The following is an 11291-nucleotide window of genomic DNA, read 5'->3' on the forward strand; positions in this document are numbered from 1 at the left end:
AGGTGATCGCTGGCCTTTGCTACTGCAACACTGGGACTGACATAGTAACTGGCTGGAAGAACTGGAACAACATGTTGCAAAAACACAGAGAGTTCCCAGAGGATGAAGCTTAATGACATTGGGGATCCCTCGAGTTTTCCTGTAACACCATTATGAGGTTTACATTTTTGGTGTTTAGCCTGAGTCTTGACCACTTGAATGGATAGCCCCATTCATTTTGAAGTATCAGTTGTCACATACTTTCATTATAACTAAGCACTGATCTAATGATGTTCCCAACAGCTATACAATATATATGATGCTAACTAGCAAATGGAAATATGCCAGATAATGCTGCCAAATGTTCTTGATGCCATTCTTGTGCCCGTTGGCACAGGAGGCCACAGGCACACGTAGCAAGATTGACCCTTTTCTATTCTATTTTCAGTTGCAGTTTGGTTACGTTTACATAACAAAATTAAGTCAAAAAATGGTTTGAGCTAAAATGCAAGAATGTTAACTACATTTCTCTGGCAACAACCCGTAAAGAAAAGTTTTGACCATGCACAACTGTTTGAAGTTGTCTAGTATTTTAACAAGTTGAATAATATTATACTGCATCTAAAGGGCAAGGAGCTAGCCTGTGGAAAAGACCATGGGATTGGGACAAGAGTTTGTAAGAAGAGTGACTGTGCAAGATCAAAGTAGAGGAGACGAGAAAAAAATATGAGTGTAGGTAAGGGGCAGACAAATGCAAAAAGTGCAGCAGGGTAACTTCCCCAAGGTGAGGGAGTGAATGGAAAGAAGGAGTGAGGTTTCCTGAAAATTCATCCATCTTTGTCTGATTTAGGGAGAGAGACTGGAAGTGCCAAAGATGGATGAGGCATGCAGTGCTAAATCCAGCCCTGTCCAGTCACACAGCCGGGCTTGGCGATGAGATAGTGTTTTGGCCAAGAGCAGGGACGACCTGACCCGCTCCTTTTTTTCTTTTTGGGATGCAGAAGAAGTAAGTAGCTGGATTGCTTAAGATGGATCTGTCAAGTAGTACCTAACTTAAAGACCTGCAATGAGATGTCTTTCATGCAGTTGGCCCATCCGGGGCTCAGTTAGCAAATTTACAATAATCTGCAACTTTGAGCGCTTTGTTCCATCTCAGTTACCTTTGAATATTAACACGTGTACACTGCAATAAATGACTTTCCTTAATTCTGTGGTATTTGCATAGATCTGCTTGGCTTGTCATGTCAATATAATGCTGTTTTCGCAATGAAATTCATTTTGTGCACAATGTTTGACACGCGTATATTCATCAAAGCAGTTTTTATTTTTTTTACTTAGATCCAGCTGAAAGCATCTCATTCACCCATTTGCATAACATAGTCAAGAACTGCTTCAATACATGCTGATAAAGAGGTAAGATGGTTACATTTAAAACTGAAGGGATTGCAATACATAATACATTGCAAGCATTGCTTATGAACTAGTGGTGTAATCTGGAAAAACTTTTTTTCTCTGGCTCCTATTGCACAATGTCTCCTTGTTGGTTCTGTTTTATTTTTCCTGTACACAATTGCACAGGTATGAATGCAAAGTTAATTTTTTCTCCAAGGGCATCAATGCTGGGAAATAATTTCCTCTCAAGGCAAGAGAACATCCCTGAGAAAAGCATGTGAGTGTGTGAGAGAGGGAAAGAAGACGAGAATGTGTGGTTATGAAAGTGTGATTATGAATGTGTGGACAATGTGCAGGCATGCCTTTGTGTCAGCTTGAGTTTGCGCGCACATGCAAGCGAGACTATGTGGTAATTTCAACAATATGAGGAACTTTTGCCCGTGGAATTAAAACTATTGGCCTCAGGCGATGCTTGTACTCCAAAGCCTCTTGACCAGGAGGCTCCAGACTGCTGCTATCTTCTTCCAGAGGATATTCTGCGGCCTCCGCACTCCTTTCTGGTTGTTGCGCTGGCTTCTCAGCTCCAGGCTCTCTGGCAGAGGTCTCGACTGTGCACATGTTGAGGCTGTATCCTGTCTGCAAAGTCTGTCACAGTGTAGGGCATGTGTCAAATCGGAGAGGGGGCAAGTCGTTGGCTCCAGCAGACAGTTGTTCTTTCCAGCCCAGGCTTCCCAAACCACAAATCCCCTCTCAGCATGTCTTCTCAGCCAGAATGCACAAGCCTACCCCAAACAAGGCCTGGGGCCTAATTACAAAAAGGAGGGAAAACCAGAATTGGCTACTGATTGAGCTTCCTGGGTGAATGTTAATGGCAACCACAAAAGGATATTTTATACTCTGAGAGTGATGCAGCAGAGATTGGAAATATATGTGGAAGCTGGGGAGGCTGCACAGGCAAAGCTTTACATGCTTTTATGAATGCAAACAAGCAATAACATGTTCTTTGATTCCATAGGCATTGTGAGACATCATATTTGTGTCTGCGCTGCCATCCAGGAATGGTAAACATTACTGTGCTACAGTTCTGGTCTCAGAGGAGTTCCAAGGCACTTTGCCAAACCTCATTCCAACTGGGAACAATGGGACACACATATTCCTTCACATTGCAGCTTTAGTGGTGTTTGAGCACTTCCTTCTCTTGAGTTTGAGTACCTATATATCATGTCAACAGTGTAATGCCTGTCATTCAAATACTGCATTTTATCGCAGTCATGTATTGTATATTAGTAGAGCCTTAAACCAAACTTTATTGGACACTCATTGAAATACTTGGAAAGTTCAACCATATTACATATTACAAATTATTATCAAGAATTTATAGACTTTTTTCCAAAATGTTTCATTTTTATGTTGCAAATGGTTAGTTTGGGGGCAGGGAGGGGTTATATGCCATCTGTGACATAGCCTGATCTTCCCTAATTGCCTGTGAGAAACCCACGGGGCACTAGGAACTCATGGAAGCTGTTTTTTGTGTTTGTGCTAAGCTAGGATAACAGCCTTAGCTTTGCACAAACTTTAGGCTTCTATGGAGCACTATGGAAGTGGAATTCATGGCATATTAGCTTATAAATGACCCAGGTGCTTTCCTACTCATTGTAAATTAAGGACACAATAAATGATTTCTTCATGGGTCCTAAATGAATGCTCGACTGCTAACTGCTGTTACCTACCTACCTGTTGCATTATGATGCGCTAGGCCAAGGATCTTGCTTTAAGGCATGACCAGTAGTATCGTTATTAATTACATCCATCTGAGCCCATAAGAGCTGCACTTGTGTGTGGTTTAATTTATTCTCATGATAGCTTGTCCATTCCACTGCTTATAGGGTGGCTGACCATCAGTCTTGGGGTCGTTACTTTTCTTAAAAGTAAATCCATATGTTGCTTACTCCTAAAATGACCTGAAATGCATTGTCAAATAATTACCAGTTAACAGTATAAACATTAGGCTACAGTTCCACACAATAAAACAAATGTGAATCCTAATGAGGACACACGTACAGTCTTTCTTTTAGTGTTTTTACATGTGAACACAAAGTTAAGCTGCAAACAAAGGAAATCAGATCTTGAACTTCTGAAACATGTAAAGGTAGAAATGGAGGCTACAAGCCTGACTACTCATCACTGCCTTTGTTACCTGTTGAAGATCAGGCTCTGCCCTGACGGCGCTTGCAGTTTCCTGATACATGCTAATTATGGCAGTGAGAAACTCAGAACCCCGACTGCAGGATATACTGATATGCAATGTGGTCCACTAACTCCCTTTGTATTATCTACTTCACACTATTTGCCTGAATCTCATTTTGTATTTTCTAAGGTTACAGTACATCTTCCTTTTACATCCATCCAGTCAAAACCCATCACACCCTTTCCCTGTGACAGGATTTGTAATAGACATGAAAACACACCAGTACACTCTTGTTTGTGGACAACAGGGGGAATTTTTGAGTAGGTTTTCACGATGAATAAAAATCAACTCTAGCATATTATTGCCGCGTACAATTTTATGTGTGGTCACGTACACATATGTACACCAATGGATACTTTGGTCACACAAACGCATTCTTGTCAGCACAAACTTGGCAGACTAGCAATGCTACCATCTGCTTGCAGAGAGAGAGGAGTATGGCAAATGGTTGACCTCAAACATTCAAGGTAATAGTGATGGGTTCCATTCAGTCTCTATCTCCCAGACAGCACTAGAAACCCTGTTCCACTGCAGTTGGATGTCATGCAACATGAGCCACAGCACAATGACAAAGTGCTTCTCCAGTTAGTTGGCAGTTACTGTGATATTTCTCAGACATTTACGTAGTTTTGTGTAAACCTGACAGACTCGTTTATTCATCCAGTTCTTACATATGTAAATTGTGGAGCCAGTTTCCAACAGTACTTTAAGGTAAGATTTTTTTTTAATGATAATTGGGAGTAAAGTTCTACTGGTGGAGGATTCTTTGTCCTTGAAAACAGCATAAAGTAAGTAACAGATCACAGAGAGAAAGCTTGAAGCAGTGGGGCGTTGCCAGCAGACTAATAGAAAAACTGAAAAACAAAATAAAAGTACTTGGTTTATGAGTTGGGTCCTCATCAAAAATGAATAGTTAGAATGCTTGCCAGAGTAAAAAAAAAAAAAATCCATTACCTATGGCAGCATTTTAATGGACTCTTTGTTCATCTGGACTTTGAACAGCCAAAAGTTTTAATTATGCATTTCTCCATTTCAGAAACACTAAAACATGCATATATTTTGGGAGTCACTAATAGTACTTGTTAAATCTGATTTCCAGTGGCCATGTTAAAGTTAAAAGTGTGCATGCAACTTTATGATTCCCCAAATCTAATAAACAGTAGGTGTAAATTCTTGCATATAAATCAGTACATTTCCTATATTAAATGACAAAGTTGATCAGCTAAATTGCACTTGCCCCCGTGACCTTCCCTCGGTATTAGTGTTGGCCAAAGTTTGAAGGTTTTTGGCAGAGCCAAACCACAGAGTCTAATTTCAGCACATATTCCTCTGAGGTCAAAGTGGGATCTTTCACATGAAAACAGATTATGGAGATACTTCTTCCACTGTCACATTTTACATTGCAAATTGTGTTGATCTGTGCAAAAAGCATAATGTATTTCAATCAGTACTGGCAGTGATCCGCTTTGTAAACTTTTAATTATTCATCAGTTATCAAACCTTGCAGAGGAAGTAACTCAACAAATATGCTGAAAGGCAACAAACAAACATAATAAACAATTGTTCTTGATCAAGAATGCTTCTATAGCTAGTAAGGCTGCGATGATGGTTTTAAGAACAACAGTTTATTCCACTAAATGCAATATAATTGTATAAATAATGTCAATAAACTCCCCAACATTTGTGAAACTATTGAAACTATTGTACTTTTGCATGTATCCACTATTACCTTTAAGATTGCACATTATAACCTTAACACAGCATTTGACAAACAAAAAAACATAGAAGAGGATTATGTTATGGCTTACTCACACTATATGAAAAATAGGACAGCAACCTCCCTGTCTATGACAAACTGGTGGTTGCCCAGTGATTGCGTTGAATTTTTTCCCATTTGGTGACTAGATTGTTTAGATATTGCAATCAGTCTGAGCACAACCACAGCTCTGTTCTGGTTTTATTACTATATAAAAGCAAAGTACCTACACTGAAAAAAAAAGACCATGTTGGATTTACTTAATTCAGTAGTACTCAGTTAAACTCAGTTAACTTATTCATATTCAATAAACCTGTGCATTTTGTGTTGATAAAACGTGATTGAAACATGTTTAGATGACGTAAGTTGAGCTCTTGGAATATTTTAATCCTTCAATATTTTGTCATTTTATTCCAACACTATTCAATAACTTTTACCCCGATACTACTTGGTCATTTAAATACTACATACGTTCAACAAAGTCTAGGGTCTGGTTAACATAAAAATTGAATGGATTTACAACGACTACTATCTTTATCCAGGTTGCGGGGGCATAACCCTGAAGTGATCGGTTACGAGGCAGGGTACACTCTGGACAGCTCACCAGTCTATCACATAGAGACATACAACCATTTGCACTTACATTCATGGGCAATTTGGAATCACCAATTAACCTAACTCAAATAACTACATGACTTTTAACTGTGGGGAGAAGCCAGAATACCCACTGTCAACTAGCTAGATTGTGGATTTGAACCCAGGGCGTTCTTGCTGTGAGGCAACAGCACTAACCAACACGCCACCAATCCAGATGAAACTTGAGGCTTGAAATCTGTACGTTTTTGTCCTTGACAGGCTAAACCACATTAAAAGGCAAGGCGATAGCATACATGTGGTGTGTGTCTAGTTGTCTGCCTCTTATAACGCCAGTGATTTTCCTGCAGTTTGAAATCTCATGTGATCATGAATATTTCATATTTATTTCCTATCTTATTCATAGCCTTTTCCTTTTTTGTTCTCTTTAGGTCACGAGCAGTTGTCCAAGCATTTCACTACATATCGTACTGTGTATGACTGTGTACGTGACAAATAAAATTTGAATTTGAATTTGATCTTGTGAATTTCATGAGTCCAGCAACTAACCACTCTTACTAGATTGTATCATGTCATCTCAACAAGAACAAATTAAGTTGTTGAATTTCATATAGATCCTACATGATTTAATTACATTCACCATAGAAACATGAAATTATTTTGTTCAAATTACAAGTTAGACTTTTGTAAATGTAACAACCACCCAATTTTCTTTTTTTGGTATACCAAAAAAGTAAAGGCTGCTGCTCGAATTGACTGACATGGATGCCTTCCTCAAACCACGATCCAAAGCGTGAAATCATGTGCGGTGTTGCGAGATTTAACATTTCTATATTGTTGACTTACTTCACTCGAACATGATATGAACAATTTAATATTCCCTCTCTGCATATCATGTAGTTTCTGCACAATATAGTTACACTTAACTTTAAAGCATGAGGGAGTTGTGTTGAATACACGCAAGACGCTCACATAAATCCAAGAGATGGACAATCCCTTTTTTTCAGTGTATGTATGCAGTTACTTCCCTGTCTTATAAATGCAGAATGTAACATCACACTCACAGTGGAATGATGTGTGTTCTTTGTGGATGAATGCATGCATTCAATGCATCGTTGCAGATGCTAACATGTGACTGGATCAGTGTTACAGCTGGAGAATTTATTGGTGAAATAATTCAGTTATAAAAGCCCCAAAACACACCAGCACCACCACTCATGTTTTAGCAGTTTGCTATTGCGAGTCAACGACAATCACACTATATCATCAAATAATGGTAAGCTAACATTTTGTGTAAGGCTTGAAGTGTGAAGATATTAAATTGTTACATTTTAATATAGTTGATCAACTTACTGTAAAATGTCTGGCATGTCCAATAATAGCTGACTGGCTCCTGCGACTAGCAACAAGCACTAATATTCAATATTTAAACTGAAATGTGACTCAGTATTTTATGATCAGATGGCATGTAACCCCTAACCCTGCCCCAAGCATAAATTATGCGTATGCTTATTTATGTATTGCCAGTCCATTTTTTGCAAAATGTCAGTTACTATTGTCATTGTTTTATCATTTCATATTGTCATATAATTTATAATTTATCAAGTCCAATTATAAGAGTATCCCTTTTTGCCTTTAACTGATTTTTTCTTGTTAAATTGCTGCTTTTCTGAGCAGTGGCTCTTTTTCCACCACTGAATAACACAGTGCAAAAGTTCAAACCACCTTCTTCAAATATCATCATCACACTGGCTTTAGGCAGAATTACTTAAATGACACCAGTCTGGATATTGTAGCTGTGTATCAGCACGTCCAGAGGAGCATCAACAACACCACAGCAGACAGAAAGGGCAGATCAAGTTCTTCTTTAAGCTATCAAATTTTGCAAGATCCAATAAAGTTTACCTTCTCTTTGGCAACTGAGACACTTTAGTACAGCTCAATAATCTCAATTGCCACTGCCTGCTCACATTAAGCCCACTGTATCATGCAGCAATGCAACACTCGTAAAGATTTGGATAAGTAATACATATCACATGCTGAACGCTGCATGCTCTTCAGAAGGGTTAGGTTACCTTTGTGGTGAAAGCTTGTCAATAATTGCTGTTTATACCTCTGGAAACTTTGTGCAAGAATTTTCTCTTCCCTTGGAAAATAATCATTGATGCAAATTTGATTTGTTGTGGAGGTAATGATTCAGTCCAAGATCAAGGCTGGTACGATTTCCTTTTAGCCCAAATTGGGCTATTTTTCCTTTTAGAGGTCTAAGCAACCGGGATAACAACCCAGAACTATTACGTTTCTCGACTCTTTTGCCCTCACGCCTCAACACTCTTATGGTTCTTATTTTGTTTTGATACATGGCTGGAATGGTATCAAATCCTTAAAGTAGCAGAGTCTGCAAGTCTACCTGAATGTTCTGAGGGTAAACCAGGAGAGACAAGAGGCCTGAATTACAATTAGACCAGTTGGTAGAAAAAAACTTGGACTGTGGTATATACATATTGGAAAAGCTGAGGTATTTGTAAGAAAAGGGGAAGTAAGTTGAACTTAATTGGTACAGAGGGAATGAGTAAGATTGTGGTTAATTTTCTTTCTTCCACCAATGAACCAAGCTCATATATGGTAAGTCATGAATGGACCCATTTCCATACCCAGATCCTTGTCCCTCAGGGCTAAGCATAGTCCCTGGAGATTAATAACCCTGGTTTGAGACTGCAGACATTAAACCACAGACACCACCATCATATAAGCTTCCAGATTGAGGGTTGGCACATTACATTTGAATAAATACCTATCCTTGGCGATACATTCCATCTCATTACCCATCCTCACTGTTACCACTGACGTCATTGCAAGCGTCATCCAATACTGCAGCCACAGCAAGGTCTACAGAGGTTAAATATGATGTCTTTAGGTTTGGATTGAACAGCTCCTGTCTGTTAGCAGTGGAATAAGGAAAGCAAATGGTCCATCTTTAAAAAGGAGAGAAGCAGTGATTTGTTCGTGGCTGCAGAGTCGAGGCCTTTGCCTAAATCATCCAGAACAGATGCCCCGATCCAGCTAGCTGGCATCTCAGCCTGCACCCTCTTTTCCTCCTTGCTGGCCAGCTCTGGTGTCTGGGAATCTAGGATGCTGTAAGTCATCATCAGCCAGTCAAGTGGGAAGCCAGAGCTTTATATGGATGCCGAAGTGAGAGGGTTAGGATGATGTGCCAGCGCCTGTGAATTCAAAGCTGCTGGTAGTGTTATTTTTAGTAGTAGCAAAAAGTGCGCTGTGATGGTAGCAGCAGGAGTTGAGCCAGCAATAATGCTACTTCTGACAATATCAGGTTACAAGATCTTATTTACTACTGTGATTGTAAGCATATTTATGGTAATTTCATGTGCTTTCAAAAGTAGGGGCAAATAACACTATAATTTATTAAAGATTGAAGGCAGGATACATGGTGAGTTCCTGTGCTCTTTGGGACCGTGTGTACATAATTTCGTTCCACCTCATGTTAACATGTGATGCGAATGACAAATAAAGCTTCTTGAATCCTTGAATTCATAAAAACAAATGAAGCATAACCCTAGTAGTGCTTGATAACAACAACAGAACTAACTATATCCACCATGCTACTAGAATTACAGTTAGGTCCATAGATTTTTGGACAGAAACAACTTTTGTCTAATTTTGGTTCTGAACATTACCACAATGAATTTTAAATGAAACAACTCAGATGCAGCTGAAATGCAGACTTTCAGCTTTAATTCAGTGGGTTGAACAAAAGGACTGCATAAAAATGTGAAGAGCTAAAACATTTTTTAACAATCAATTTAACTGCATTTAGCTGGATTTGAGCTGACAGTATGTTTCCAAACACCTCAGAATTCATTCGGCTGCTTCTGTCCTGTGTCACACCACAGTAAACACTAGTGCCCACTGTGTCACACCACAGTAAACACTAGTGCCCACTGTGTCACACCACAGTAAACACTAGTGCCCAGTGCCACTGGCAGCCATCCACGCTCAAGCCAGCACACTGCCTCCGCCGTGTTTTACAGATGATGTGGTACACTTCGGATCATGAGCTGTTCCACACCTTCTTCATACTTTTTTCTTGCCATCATTTTGAAAGAGGTTGATCTTGGTTTCATCTGTCCAAAGAATGTATTTCCACAACTGTGCTGCCTTTTTAAAATAAATGTTTTTAGCAAAGTCCAGTCTAGCCTTTCTATTCTTTGGTCGCACTGCACCTTGCAGAGAACCCTCTGTATTTATTTTCACGCAGTCTTCTCTTTATGGTAGACTTGAATATTGATATGCCTACATCCTGGAGAGTGTTGTTCACTTGGTTGGCTGTTGTGAACGGGTTTCTCTCCACCATGGAAATGATTCTGCAATCATCCACCACTGTTGTCTTCCGTGGACATCCAGGTGTGTTGCTGAGTTCACCTGTGCTCTATTTCTTTATCAGGATTTACCAAACTGTACATTTAAGGATGGCTTGTTTTACCTGCATGAAGATCTCCTTTGACTGGATGTTGTCTGTTCTCAGCAAAATCTTCCAAATTCAAACGCCACACCTCAAATCAATTCCAGGCCTTTATCTGCTGAACTGATAATGACATAATGAAGGAACTGCCCACACCTTCCCATGAAATAGCCTTTAAGTCATTCGACCATTTACTTTTGGTCCTTTTAACAAGAGGGTGGCACATGTTAAGTAGCTGAAACTCTTAAACTCTTCATTCAGTTTGAATGTGAATACCCTCATGTGACACACCATGGACCCACACAACATTCGGTTATAGTGCATCAGTTTATATTTACAGGGTGTCAACCACTAGATGCTTTTCTTCACGGCAGCTCTGCCACAGAGCTTCCTGTTTGGCACCTTGACTGCTCTGGACAGCTTCCCAGCTGCCTCAGCAGACACACCCCTCCCTGGTCCTCAGCGTCACTTCAAAAAGAGGGACATTCCTTAGAGAAATCCCCTCCAATATTACTGTAAAATGTCCAATATATATGGACCTAACTGTATATAGTATAGCATATAGTATATAGTACAGTATAACTGAGTTTTCAAATGTTAAGATATTGAAAAGATCAATCGGTTACACCCAAAATAATATTTTAGATAATAGTAAGCTTATAAAATAAAAATTGCTTTCTCCAGTAATAATGTATTTTTTTTAAAATCGTATGAGGAATGTCACTACCAATCACTGATGTTCTGCACTTCAGCTAATTTGGTGAGCAAATTTAAAATGATCTAAAGTTGTGAATACAGGAAAAGCAATAATAAAAGAGTGACAAAGCGTTGTTTGTGACAAA

The sequence above is a fragment of the Astatotilapia calliptera genome, chromosome 11 (genome assembly GCF_964374335.1).
Source record: "Astatotilapia calliptera chromosome 11, fAstCal68.1, whole genome shotgun sequence".
NCBI lineage: Eukaryota > Metazoa > Chordata > Actinopteri > Cichliformes > Cichlidae > Astatotilapia > Astatotilapia calliptera.